Genomic DNA, 14,102 nt, shown 5'->3' on the forward strand with positions numbered 1-14,102 from the left:
ACAAGACCCATCTTGCATAAAGTACATCTCAGTTATGGCATATTCATATCATAAGCATATTTTCATAAAGAATAAAGAGTGAAACATCACACCTTCCCCGGAGATTACTGCCAGAGGATTGGTCACTGACCAATGTGGAGGCAGTATGCCTACAATCCCTTTATGGCTTTGGTTATACAATCCCCAAGTGTTACCAAACACTGTAATGTCATTCATAGATGCTTTTGCAAAGTTCTGGGTTTCTGTTCCCAGGTTGCTAGAAAACATTTTGGTGTGTAATATGGCAAACATAATGCAGATATCAATATCTTTTAAAGTATAGGTGCCTTGGCATTTAGCCACCAGTGCCATGCGGTAGTGTGCCTCAGTTTCCCGTTCCACACAGAAGTCTAGATTGGTTATGCTTTCTCTGCTGTGCCCAGCTTTAAGCCTGTTTATAGGTACTAGCTGAGAAGCAGTATTGTTATAGGACTTTCTTGTTACCACTCCCAGTCTGTACCAAAGACTCTTCCAAAAATCATGCATGTTACACATTTTTAAAGTATTTACCATCAGTATCAAATTCTTTGTCTTAACCCATAGTGTGTGTAGTAAGAGACATTAAATTACCAGCAAATTGATGACAGAGCGGTCCTGCCAAGTATGATTATCATACCACGCCTTCTGTCTAAACAGATCAGTTTGTTCAGCATTCATTGTATTTCTCATCCCCTCAGTAAAGGTTCTTACTTTAAGTATGTCTTTGAGGTTTTGGCAAGGAAAGGGTGTAAGACCTTATATGTTACTGGCCCACTCCCTGTGCGGTTGCATTTCCTCTCCAGGGATAAGCCCATGGGAAGAATCCAACCCCTCTCCTGAGATTCCTTTGTGGTGTTCCCCCCCATCACTCAGTGTCTGATGCTTAGCTGTGAGGAGGGGTTTACCTGCCTGGGAAGTGGCTGTCTCCACCCTTTCATCAGGTGGATTATTAGCATGTTCACTGACACCAAAATGCTTGGATGAAACTCCGCCCCCATCACCTTAAAGAGACGGAGTTAGTTTTCACAAGTACATTAGGAAAAACATTTTGGCCCCACATTTCCCTATGCATCTCGCTATTCCCAAGAGGTCAGCTATATGGCTGTTCCTCTCAAGGAGGTCAGATAAACCGTTCCCCCTTAAAACCAGAGTCACAGGTGAGGTGCCTGGGATTACACATGCAGATTCAGCAAATTTCTCCTGGGCAAAACCTTCCCTGTAATGAGAGTGGAGACACTACTGAACTTCCCTACATTCTTTCTTAACCTCTTTTTCTGGGGCCCCCGCCAGGGTACACTCCCCGTGCTCCCTGGAGGGTAATCTGTCCCCTATCCATCTATGGGCTCACAGGTACCAGCCATGACAGACCCTTCACTGTCAAGCCCTGTATCCTCCTCCATCTTTGAATTGGGCTGGCCTCCAGGTACAGAGCCCATGGAATCCTCATCCCCAGCAGCAGTTTCTCAGGTCCCATCTTCCCCTTCTAGGGTTTCCTCCAGGACACATTTCCCTATGCATCCTAGAGCAGGATTTATCCCTTGCTTAACTGCAACTTCCTGGCAGCCAGTAACCTGGACAGTCTCCCTACCATCAGGCAAAACATTCCCCTCCCTTGAAACCACAGCCACCAGACAGGAGCTGGTTCTACCCACCCCCACCCCTACTCCTTGTAGCAAACTGCTATGCGCTCCTGGAGAGGAATTAAAGAGACACTCTCCCATTTCCTCAGCTGTTTCTGTAGCTTTTCTCCTTCCCACTGGGGCTTCAGCACAAGATTTCTTCTCACTGCTGACAGAGGGCTGTGTAGCCCTAGCCACACTGAAAAAGTCATTTCCAGGGAGAATGTGTGTAGGATTTTGAGAAACTGCAGCCATGGTTAACTCATCTTGCAAATCCCCAGCATCCATGTGTACTTCAGTGAAAGGCACAAGAATTTTGTGACCCCCTACTAACAGAAGCTCTGCCATCTGTCCTGGCAGTATGTCTTTCTCCTGAACCAGGTCTCTCCTGATGACATTGATTTCTGCACCAGTACCTCTCTATGCACAGAATTCTCTGCCATTTACCCTGACCGCCTTTATGTGCTTACTGCCTGGCTGTACAAATCCTATGTCATAAGTGGCAACTGCCTGAGGTGCCTCTGTGCTCTGAGTAGCAGCATTTCCATGAGTTGCCTGCTGCCTGTTTCCACTCAGCACAGGATATTTATTCTTCAGTTGCTCAGTGGAATTACAATGATAGCACCTTCTGGGCTCTTCTGTTTTTACAGGAGATTTGGGACGAGGACAAGAGGAATGGACGTGGGGAGGTGAGTGTCCAGCCACTGATCCACCCTCCTTCTTCCCGGGGTAAAACGGGAACTTTTGCTTCCCACCAAACTTGAACCCCTCTGCCTGTGATTTGTTCCTACTAGGTGCAAGTTCATCGATCATTTTTACCTTTTTATCACAGAAACACTGTTTTAAATCATCACTAGACATATTTAGGAACTGTTTCTGAGCAATCAAATCACACATTCCTTCAAAGCTTGTAATATCTTTTCCCCTCACCCGTTATCAAGTAAATCTTTCATTCGGTTCACATAAACCACATTACTTAATCCAGCCCCTCTCTTAAGGCTTCTAAATTTTACTCTATAAATTTCAGGTGTAATCTGAAACTGTTTCAAAACCAAGTCCTTAAATTTACCATAATTGGAAGCATCACCAAGTGGCATCTTATTGAATATGTCCAGAGCTCTCCCAGTTAACTTTGCAACCAAAGCGTCATCTTCTGATCCTCAGGAATTGCATGGAGCATGCACAGCCTCTCAAAGGTGATGAAATATTCAGCAATGTCACCTATGGTGGACACAACCACTCCGCTTGTGGGTTTTTGGAGAAGTGGGGTCCCCTAGTGGGGGGTTCTGTCTCCTCCACTCCATTACGGCCAGTTCACGTTTTGTCTCTTTTCCCATCTCCTCAAAGGCCATCCTGTGGCTCACCCTGGCCGTCTTGTGGTTTGTCTGGCTGCTTGTACCTCCATTTCTTTGTCAGCCTCCAGCTTTCTCAGTTCTCAGGATTCCCCAGCCTCTAGCTGTCTCAGTTCATGACTCTCTCATGAGCTAACTTCTCCCTGGCTGCTTCTGCTTCAATTTCCATCTGTTCCAATTCCATCTGTCCCTTTATGCATCCCCTCATTTTTTTCTACTAGCAACCTATGGAGATCCAACTTTTTGGTAACTTCACTTTCACTCATTTTGCTGCTTTTCCTGTCCTGACTTCTCTTGCCCAAAATAAGCAAACAGAATATAGCAAACCAGTAACCACTTTGTCTGTTCTCTAGCCACCACACTTAAAACTCACTTAAAATCACCACCAGTGTTTCAGGGCAATAAGCTGTGCACACTATTCTGCTCGACTACACAATTGTGATGTGCTGGGGTTTAACTGAGCCTCCCCTGCTCAGTCAGCCAGGGTTCTCTCTTATTGCGTTGCTGGATTAGGCTCTCTGGCCTCTTGCAGCACACACACACAGGTAGGACCACACCCTGCTGCATACACAGAATGAAGTCAGCTCTGTGTGAGAGGGCTCCCCATCACTCACCTGCCACTCCCTTTAAGGGGTACAAACCCAAAGGTTTTATGAAATTCACCCCTCCCTCAATGTGGAGGGAGGTGCAAAACTTCTTGTCCCCCCCCGCCCCAGTTAGAAATGACATAAACTGGGTTATATTATAAACAAGCAATAAGTTTATTAACTACAAAAGGTGAATTTTATGTGAATATAAGAGATAACAGACAGAACAAAGCATGTTACTGACCAAATAAAGCAAAATATGCAAGCTAAGCTCAGTATACTTAAGAAACAGGTTACAAATTGTAATTTTTTATCCTGAATGTTATTTTAGGCAGGTTGCAAAGTTTCTGTGATTCAGAGTTCCAGTTATATTTCTTTTCAGACTGGATGCCTGCCTCAGTCTGGACACTTCCCCTGCCTTCCCTTCAGGTCACTTTAGCAGTCTTTCTTCTTGGGCAGACAAGTCATGGAGAGGAGGAGTCCCCTTTGCCTTCCTCCCCACCTTAAATAGGATTTACATACAGTGGAAATCCTTTGTTTCCCAAACTTGACCCTCCTTCCCTTCCAGTGGAAAGTTACAAGAAGTCCCAGGTAATGTTTAGTATCAGGTGACAAGACCACCTGTCTTTGTAGTATCACAGCATCCATGAGTCAGTGGCAGTATGGAGGGTCCACAGGAAGGCCAAATCTTTTCACAGTCCATTGTCCTCGCTGATGGGCCACTGCCCTGTCTGGCTTTTCCATTGTTGTACCTGAAGTGTTAGCAGTGGGCATCACCCAAAGTAGCATAGTTGAAATACAGATACGTTGTCAATATGATACAGACATACAAATTGGATAATCACATTCAGTAAATTACCACCTTTCCAATGATACCTTACAAGACCCATCTTGCATAAAGTACATCTCAAGTTATGTCATATTCATATCATAAGCATATTTTCGTATAAAATATGGAAATATCACAGTTACATTTTGCAAATTGTGGAACTTTCTCTGTATTATGCTGATCAAAATAATGAAGCATTGATTATTATAATATATGGTAAGCATGTATTGTAGTTCATAGTTAAAAACAAAGGGCAAAATCCTCAAGTCTGCACAGGGCCGGTGCTTCCATTTAGGCGACCGCCTGGTGCCAGGATTTGAGAGGGCAGCATTTTGCCGCCCGTGGTGGCCATTCAGCGGCGGGGGGTCCTTTCACGCTCTGGGTCATCGTCGCCAATTCTGCGGCAGATCCTTCACTTGCTCCGGGACCCGCCACCAAAGTGCCTCAAAGACGGGGAGCGCAGAAGGACCCCCGCCTAGGGTGCCAAAAACCCTGGCTCGTAATGGATTGATAGAATACAGAGTACTCTGGTCCCTCCCCCTGTCCAAGTACACCCTGATGCATCCCTTATATTAATGGGAATCGGTGGTATACCTCTGGCTACCGTGGCTTTATGCCACTCTGGGATTCCCCTACACCAATGAAATCCCCAACATTTCTTTTAGGTCATCTTTCCAGCTTTTTTCTAGTGCTGAAGCAGTTAGAGCCAAAATGAGTCCCAAGGACCAAATCTTTAGTGCTTAGAGTTTCCCTAGAGTATTTTATTTTAACTATTCTATTCTCAATGCACTACTACAAAATATAGAGAAATTATGTTTAAGATCACTATTAAAATGGAGATATGATCTAAGTAATTTTGGTTTATCATGATTAAATGGTAATAGACATAATTTATGCAATCTCAATTTTTTTGACATTTGTTAGAAAGTGTGCCGTGCAGCCAAAGTGACCCCTTGTAGAAATACTCCTTAAGTTTATAAGTACAATTTTGATCTCAAGTTGGGCAAAATTTCTGTTGACTTACAGCATGGCAGGATTTGACTATTAGTTAGCAAATTAAGTACAAGTATGCATTTTATCTGAGATACAGTTAAAATGCTGAACTAGATTCCTCCTAAAATGAACTCCTGAAATGCAGAAAACTGGCAGCTGTGAAGGTAGGCTGGTTGGTGAGAAATCATTGACTTATCTGAAGTATTTGAATTAGGAGATCCCATATTTCTGCTCCAATGAACCGAATGATTATCGTTTTTTCATGCCTGCTGTGCAGTGGATGACCACTGATTTAAATGAACAAGAGCACTTTTTGTATCTGAATGAAAGTAAATAGACAGCAGAGAGATACAGTATAGTGTATGTATGTACATCTGAAGTACCTTTACCTCAAGACTTAAAGAGGCACTCTGATTTCGGTGCTTCTGTAAACACATTTAAAATCTTAGAAGGATAAGAAATTTCCCTGGACTTTAATCGTTTACTGTAGCTTTTACATGTATGGGCAGCAATTCAGCAAAATGAATTGAACCATATTATTTTTTAAAGAAGACAGTTTTTTAGCAGGCAGAATTAATGAGGGAGCTCACAGTAATTACTCCTAATGCCCAGTAATCTTAAATGTTTTATGTTTTATATCAGTGTCTTCACTTTTGACTTTCTGCTCCAGCCAAAAGCACTGCCACTTGGGGTCTTTGAGAATGTTAGGAACATAAAGCAGTGCAGTTCTGTCATCTTACATGTCGTGACATTCATAACCAAGAGGAACAGAGGGCAGCCATCAGTCATTTGGAAGTAGTTTTCAGAAATTGCTTAATTTTAAATTTGGAATTTAAAAAAAAAAATATTTTTATTTTTAAATTTATTCTGTAAATAAATTCTGTGAATATAAGGCAAAACAAAGAGCATGTCATGCATTTATCTGGGAATGTTCTTGCAAATCTCAGATTGAAATACTGAGTTTAAGATTTAATAAAAATTATTACATAGCATGGTTTTATGGAATGTATTGATAACTACAAAAATAGTTTATGAATATTGTTTATGGAAATAAGTATTAATTAGGAAGATTTATAAGCAAGATTTACCCGAAAGTAAACCAGTCAGTGAAATAGCCAGAACAGAACACATAACTAAATAAATATGTAGTTTAACAATTGTTCATAGGTAGGGGCACTTTCTGTGGGCCATCAAGAGAAAGAAAATAGCTTTAAGGATTTTCCTAGTTGGGGCTCAGCCTCCTTTATGCACTGGAGGAAAGCACAAGTCGAGCTGATTGGCTTGATAGACAGGTGTAGCAGAAACCCATTGGCTCATGCATATCTGTGGGGGGAGAGCTTATCAACCCTTTCTCCTGCCCAAGGTGTCATTCTGTGCCTGGGAGCAATAGCTCCCTGTCTTCCTTGGGATTAGAATAGGATCAGGTTTCTGAGTCTAGCTATTGGCATCATACTAGTCACTTTTGGGGTCTGGGAAGGATTTTTTCCTTGTCCTGAGTGGTGTGGGTTTTTTCATCTTCCTCCCAGCATCCCAGGGTCCGCTTGTTAGGGTGGGTCATAAAGATGTTCGTGTCACAACCCAATAAGTGTGCATTGCAGGTTCTTGTTTAATAAACAAAAACCAGCGCTGCACACTTCCCTAATAAACTAGAATTTGAATCAGGAGTAGATGAGGAATTAGTTTGGGACTCCTAATATCTGGCATCAACTCCCTTTCCCCATAACCTCAACCCTTATAAAGGAAACGTGGTGGGACCCCAGGAGTGCTTCAGGGATCAAGTTAAAGGTTTGGAGGGTGGCAGAGCTGAGGTCAATCTTCCCCCAGCTGGTACAGATTACAGAAGAAAAATTGACCTGCACTGGAAGAGATACCTTCCCAAGATATGCTAATAACATTGTAGCCTAGCTAAAGCACATTCCTGATGTCTTGTCTTGTCTTCCTGTGGTGTCCAGGGCAATGCTAGTTATATATTTTATGTTTTAGTATTTAGTTCATACTAGTTTAAAATTCTGAAGTTTAAAATATTACAAAATAATCAAGTAAGCATGAATATAAGTATGTGTAAGTAACTGATTGTTACTTCTTCATTAATTGATTTCTTAAAGGAGACAGTTCTCCAGCTGCTATGTCCCCCTCCTTCTATATACTTATCTTTAGTCCAATTTAGGAAGGTACTTAAAGCTTGTGTTTTTAAAGCTTTAAGTACCCAATTGGCTTCAATAGGTGTATTCTTCTGCCTAAAATTAGGCATGTGTTTAAATATCTTGGTGAATCAGGGACATTGTGCATTATCAGGTTCCTTAGAATACTCTGTACGGTTGTTGAGCCAACAGTTCTTTTTTTTTAATGTCATAATTAAGATGGATATACTCTATGTAACTGAAGTGGTTGTAAATGCTTCTCCACTATTCTGTATATTGGCTCTATTTCTAACTCATGTTCCTTCTCTTCCAAGTCAGCTCATATACTTCCATTGAGATTTTTTTCTTTCTGCTGATCTCTATTTATGAAATTTCAATTTAAAAAGTTCTGACATTAAAATCCAGCACCTCCTCTCTCACATATACAAATATGGGCTTAATCAGAAAAGAAGCCGTTCCTTCTAAAGTACAAATTGCACACATTCAATCAAAAATATTTTAAATATCTGAAAAGAATGGTGAAAAAGTTAAACTTGTCTGAGTAAGGTGTAGATGTGTGCTCTATTTATTTAGGATTTATGATGCTTATTTTGCAGCTATTTAATAAATCAATGAATTCATAACACATACATACTGTAGCACTTTTCCTCTTCAAAGCATTTTGCAAACATTAACTAATTAATACTTAGCATAGCAAGCAACCACAGTTTCAGTAAATACAAGAAAAATATTTTCATTATTGGAAACATCCATTTCTCTGCTTACAATTTATTTCTTCACTAAATTTCTATACAAGTATATATAAATCTACAGTTTAACTGTCTAGCTGTAAAAAATATACTTCAACATGTATACTGTATTACCTGCGCACTTCTATATCTAATTGAGTTCCTATTGTATAACTGCAACCCTTGCCTAAAAGTTTGAGTTCAAATGTAAACATTATAAATTATTGTTTCCAGATGAAACGTAGCGTATCATTTTCCTATTTTGTAAGAGTGACTTAGCAAAGTATACAGTTTCATATGCTATTACATGCACTTTTCAGGTGTCCAAAAGTTGTTATATCCAGAATGATAGTAAGAGTGACAGTGATAATATGAAACTTAGCACACATCACCACAGTAGGTCTCAGACGATGTTTTTAGACTGCTTGTCTGCATAAAGTAACAAATAACATAACTTCTGCAGAAAGTCTCTAGAGGCAGGAATATGGAGTTAGGAATCATGGACTCTTGTGTTGTAATACTGGCTCTACTATTGACTTACTGAGTGACCCAGGGTAACATACTACATCTCTCTGCTTCAGTTTTCCCAGATATCAAATGTCATACCATTTACCTTGCCTACTAGACAGGATGTGTGTGGTGAGAATCAAGTGTTCGCATAAGTGAAGATAATAATCACTTTTATCATAGTCATTAATAAGAATAAAGTAGAATGCAAAAACACTGAAAATGAAGTAGAGGAACTGAAGATCTATAGATTGTGTGTGTGCACTGTACTGCGTCATGTTGATTGCTGGTAAATTTACCAAGACCTGGTATCCAAATAGACACTATATTGATAAACATAACCTTTAAAAGCTCTATTCTAAGGCAAACCAATGCAGAAGAGTCTAGGGGCAAACTTATCCATGAACAGGCAGTCATGCAAATCCCAAATTGCAAGTCGTATACCTAGGCTGGCCAAACTTACTGACTGCCTGAGTTGCATACAACAATCTTCAGAAGGTCGAGAGCCATGGTGTGCCTGCTGGGAATAGGGGCTTCAGCCTCTTGGGGTAGGGGATCTTGGTGCCTCAGCCCTACAAGAGGTGCCTGCTGGGGCTTGGGGCTTCAGCCCTGCTCCTGCTGAGGCCTTGAGCCATGGCAGGTGCGCCCTGCAGGCCTGAAGCCCCAAGATGTCCCTCCGTGCTGGGCAGAAGCCAGAGGTAGGATGACCAGGTGTCCAGTTTGGGACCGGAACACTCAGTCGAAAAGGGATCCTGGCGGTGCTGACTGGACCATTGACTGTCTGGTTTGTGGCGCCACGCAGCAGGGCTGGCAGGCTCCCTGCTAGCCACCATGCCGCACAGTTCCCGGGTTGGGAAGCAGCCAGCATGTCTGGCTCCTAGCCTTAGGGGCTGCCCATGGGGGTTGGCATGGTGCCCAGCCCCCCCTAGAGATGCAGCTCCCATTGGCTGGGTCAGGGCCAGAGAATAACTAGCGCAACTCATGAGCTCTCAGCAGGCCGCTGTTGAGGAGTCACATGGAATGTGTCTCTTCCTCTGCTCCTTGCGCTCTTCTCCTTGTGCTCTTCGTGTGACTGGCCTCCAGCTGTGGTGCGTGCCCTGCAGCAAACTGCGGTCTCTCTCTCCATCGCTGGCACCCAGGAGTTAGAGGTATTTGTATCCCTGTCTCCGAGTGCTGGGAATGGATCTGCACCCCTACCCTCCTCACTGCACCCCTTCCCATCCCAACCCCCCATGCCACCATTCCCCCATTCCCCTCACTGCATCCCTTCCCAGCCCCATCCTGTCCTGCCCCCCACACCTACCCATCCCAGCCCTGTACCCCTTACAGCACTCTCCCACCCATCCTCTCCACCTCCCAGAGTTGCCACCCCCGTGTCCCTCACCCCCGACACCCCTGCACCCCATTCACCTCCATACACTGCTGTACTCCCATTATGTCCGTATACATCCCTGTGCCCCCACATCCTCATACACCTGTAGCCTTCTGCCTCCCCCTGCATTCCCATCCACCCCATATACCACCACACCCCCTCCTCTCTCCTTCACCACCCCCTCTCACTCCACCCTGCTCTCATCCTTGGCCTCTTTCCCTCTCCATTCTCTCTCCTCCACCCCCTCATCTTTCCCCCTCCAGCCCACCCTCCTCCCTTCCTGGCTGTGTATCTTTGTGTAGGCAAGTGTGTGCATGCATGCACTGTATGTGTGTAAGAAACTGTTTGTGTAGGGAGGTGCGTGTATTACTGCATGTGTGTATACCTGTGTGAATAAAATTTGCAGCCTAACTCTTTGACTTTTATTCCTTTTGCTGGCTTGCACACAAAAAAGTGGATGACCTAAAACATGTGTGTATTCATTTCATAACAAATTTTTAAAAGAGAAGGGAATTCTAAAAGAAATGTATTATTTCTTAAAAAGTGAATGTTGTTGACTAGTAATCGCAGAAGAGCCAGTGTATCACATACATTTCTCCCCACCTTTGTCTAGCTTCCTTATAAACTCTTTGTTGCAGACACTCTCTTTTTATGTGTATGTGCAGCATCTACCACCTTGGATTGTAGTTGTGGTCTCTAGGCACTAACCAACAATTGTAATAATAAACAATGTGGAAGTATGTGTGTTAGTGTATGCTAGATGTGTACACATGAATACACGTGTGTATCTGCATATAGATTTGGGAGTCAATTTCTACAGATTTATTTAGGTGTACATGGACACTTGTGCATTATTTATATAGGTGTACATGGACACTTATGCATTTCTCTGGTTGTGCTGTATGGATTTGTATTTGGACCTCAGGAGTGGACCTTTAATGGACCCATTGCAGCTGTGATAATGTGCGGTCCTAATTCCACAAATAAAATTACAATAACTTTAGTGAACAAAAAACATGGAGATGGTTACAAAAAATGGGAATTCGGGAGGGAAAGAATCATTAAAACCTTTGTGAAATTTCATTTTTTTAAAAATGACCCTTTTTGACTATTTTCCTGCCAGCTCTAGCATCCTATAACAAATAAAACTTGGAATTAGGATAATACATCTGTCAAAAGAATAAATAACCTGTTTGGGCCTTGCAGTGAAAATGAGCACGTGAGAAAGGGTGGGGGAGAGCAAGCCACACAAGGAGGGCGGATGGAGTGAGCTGGGCTGGGGCCTCAGGGGAGGGGGCGGGGCAGCAGGTGGGGCAAGGGTGTTTGGTTTTCTGGAATTAAAAAGTTGGCAACCCTAGCCAGAGGTGACATATGGGGAGGGGCGGGGGGCACATGGGATCATGTCCTCCACACCTCAGTTTTTGCCAGAGTTTGCTGGTCCTGCTCAGTCACATGGTGCCTTCAGGACCCCTGCCAGTATGGCAGGTGCTGGATAATGGGGGCCAGGGCTGGTGCAACCACTTAGGCAAACTAGGCAGCCACCTAGGGCGCCTAGTGGTTGAGGGCGCCTAAAAGCCCGCTCAGGTGAGGAGGTGGAGTGGAGGTGAGCTGGGGCAGGGGGGCGTGGGGAGGGCTGCCCGCAGTAACAGTGGGGGGAGCGCACAGGGGACCCGCTCCCCACCCCAGATCACCTCCACTCTGCCTCCTCTGTTGAGCACACAGCCCCCGCTCTAATTCTCCTCCGATCGGCGCTGCAAGCCTGTGAGGGGAGGAGAATTAGAGCAGCACCGGTGTGCTCAGCGGAGGAGAGCTGGGGCGGGCTCTCCAGGTGGGGTTAGCTACCACGGAGGGGGGCGTTGTTAGCTGCCGCGGAGGGGGGTGGGGTTAGCTGCCATGGGGGAGGGGGCTCCCTGGGCTGGGTTAGCTGCCATGGAGCAGGAGGCTTGCGGAGGGGGGTAGCTGCTGCGAGGCAGGGATCCCTGGGTGGGGAGAGGGTGGATTAGCTGCTGCAGCGGGTGGGGTTAGCTGCTGCGGAGGGAGGACTTGCAAGGGGGGGTAGCTGCTGCGAGGGGAGGGCTCCCGCTGGGTGGGGGGGGGCGGTTAGCTGCCACAGCGGGGGGCTTTTGGGTGGTTAAGGGGTGGGTGGGCATGGTAATGTCAGGGGGTGGGCGGGGTTAGCTGGGTGGCGGGGTGACACAAGATGGAAGTTTCGCCTAGGGTGCAAAACTTCCTTGCACTGGCCCTGATGGGGGCAGGGCATGGGGAGCTCTGTAAGCAGCACTTTAACTGTAAAAGAGCCGCACGTGGCCTGCGAGCCACAATTTGGCCACCCCGTGTATACTTTCCTCAAGAAATCTTCAGCTATTCAAATGGTTCTAACAGTGGTAATCCAGCAGTAGCTGTTCATGTTGTGCCAGAGCAAAAATAGAAGGTTGGTGAATATTCTGTCTGCTTCTTAAACACTCTTGATTCTGCCGGGCGATGGTTCAGGTCAATGTAAATGCAGCTGTTCACGATACCCACCAAACAGTTGTACACATCATACCTTCTGGACAGAAATAAATTTCCATATATTGTTGCAACTTTGATGAGGCTAAACCTAGAGATGCCTGTTAAAAGAAATTAGCAGGACTAGGAGAGACGTGAGTGTATGGAACAGTCTATTGCAGGGTGTTTTCGTTGTTATTTAACAATACATCATGCAACAAAATCTTATCTGTTGCAGCAGGATGTTGACCTCAGTGGGGCTGTACTCATATAAATGAGAGTAAAACCTTGCCCTTTAATTGTAAGCCACTTTATATACATAGACATGAGGGAGCTCTGATTTCATGCTCTACTGTGGTTACAAGGATATTATTTATTCTACTCCCTTGTAATTAAAAAAAAGTCTAATTTAAGTGTGTAAGTGTAAAGCAGATGTAGGTGTGTCTAAATTGCTTCTGTATAATACATGTAACAGAACTCAGACCACTTTAGAAAAATGTAAGGCGGGGGGGGGGGGGAGAGAAATGTTTTAGTTAGTTTTGAACATATGAAGAGACCTACGGTAATTGAATGATACGATTTTCCTCAAGAAAATCTGTGATCCATTCAGGTTTTTAATTTTTTTAAAGGTATTTGGAGACTGAATTTTCCCCTTGACTGCTTTTAAATCACATTTCTAATCCCTTAGACCCCTTTATCAATTACTCAGTGGCTTATGTTTTATCAAACTCCTAGGTTTTATCATTTTTCTTCCTGATTAAAAGCCAGATGTATACAGTATCTTAATGCACACATAAACATAATTACATTAAGATCTCCAACGCAATTGCTTGTAACATTTTAAACTATTATAGGTGTAATGATGTGCACAGAAGGTTTAGAAAAGGTTTTTTAGATTGTAAACTCCTCAGGGCTGGGTCCTCCTTATGTTTGTAAAATACTTTGGATAAATTTGGCACTAGAAATAATAAATATTACTAGAAAAATGTTTCCAGGGTAGCTGAAAGATAAACTTATTTTTTTCAATTATGTTTTATTTGAAATATCTGTTTCTGTCAGTGTTTTTCATTGTCATGCCCATTTGATATCTATGGATAGCTAGTACTATGAAAGAGCTAAGAAGTATTTATTTCTAATGCATTTTACCTGGTCCTATATTCAGTTTAGCAGCTTATGATAGGCAACTTTCCACAAGTGTTGTCCAGCCCACCAGTAGTTCCTAGACCACAGTTGGAGAGCCTCTGACCTAAAGTCCTAATGAGGAAATTTCCATTCCTCTTTTCTGCCACAAACCTTGGAATTCCAAAAAAAGTTCTGCTCTATTCCTTGAATATTAATATATTCTTTTAAGAAGTCCTCTGTTTTTTATAACTCATAACCATCTTAAAAGATAAAGATTCTAAAACAACAGTGTCCCAGTGGATTAAAACTGCAGTTAAAGAGGAGTATGTCAGTTTCAAAAGGACATC

General features: G+C 43.4%; 1 protein-coding gene across 5 annotated transcripts in view; it reads left to right on the forward strand.

The window, feature by feature from the left end:
• The window catches only part of VPS13B (vacuolar protein sorting 13 homolog B), a 996,761-nt gene that overhangs the window by 525,795 nt on the left and 456,864 nt on the right, over positions 1-14,102 (forward strand). The gene's annotated exons all lie outside the window — the stretch shown is intronic.

This window comes from Chelonoidis abingdonii, chromosome 2 (genome assembly GCF_003597395.2).
Source record: "Chelonoidis abingdonii isolate Lonesome George chromosome 2, CheloAbing_2.0, whole genome shotgun sequence".
Lineage (NCBI taxonomy): Eukaryota > Metazoa > Chordata > Testudines > Testudinidae > Chelonoidis > Chelonoidis abingdonii.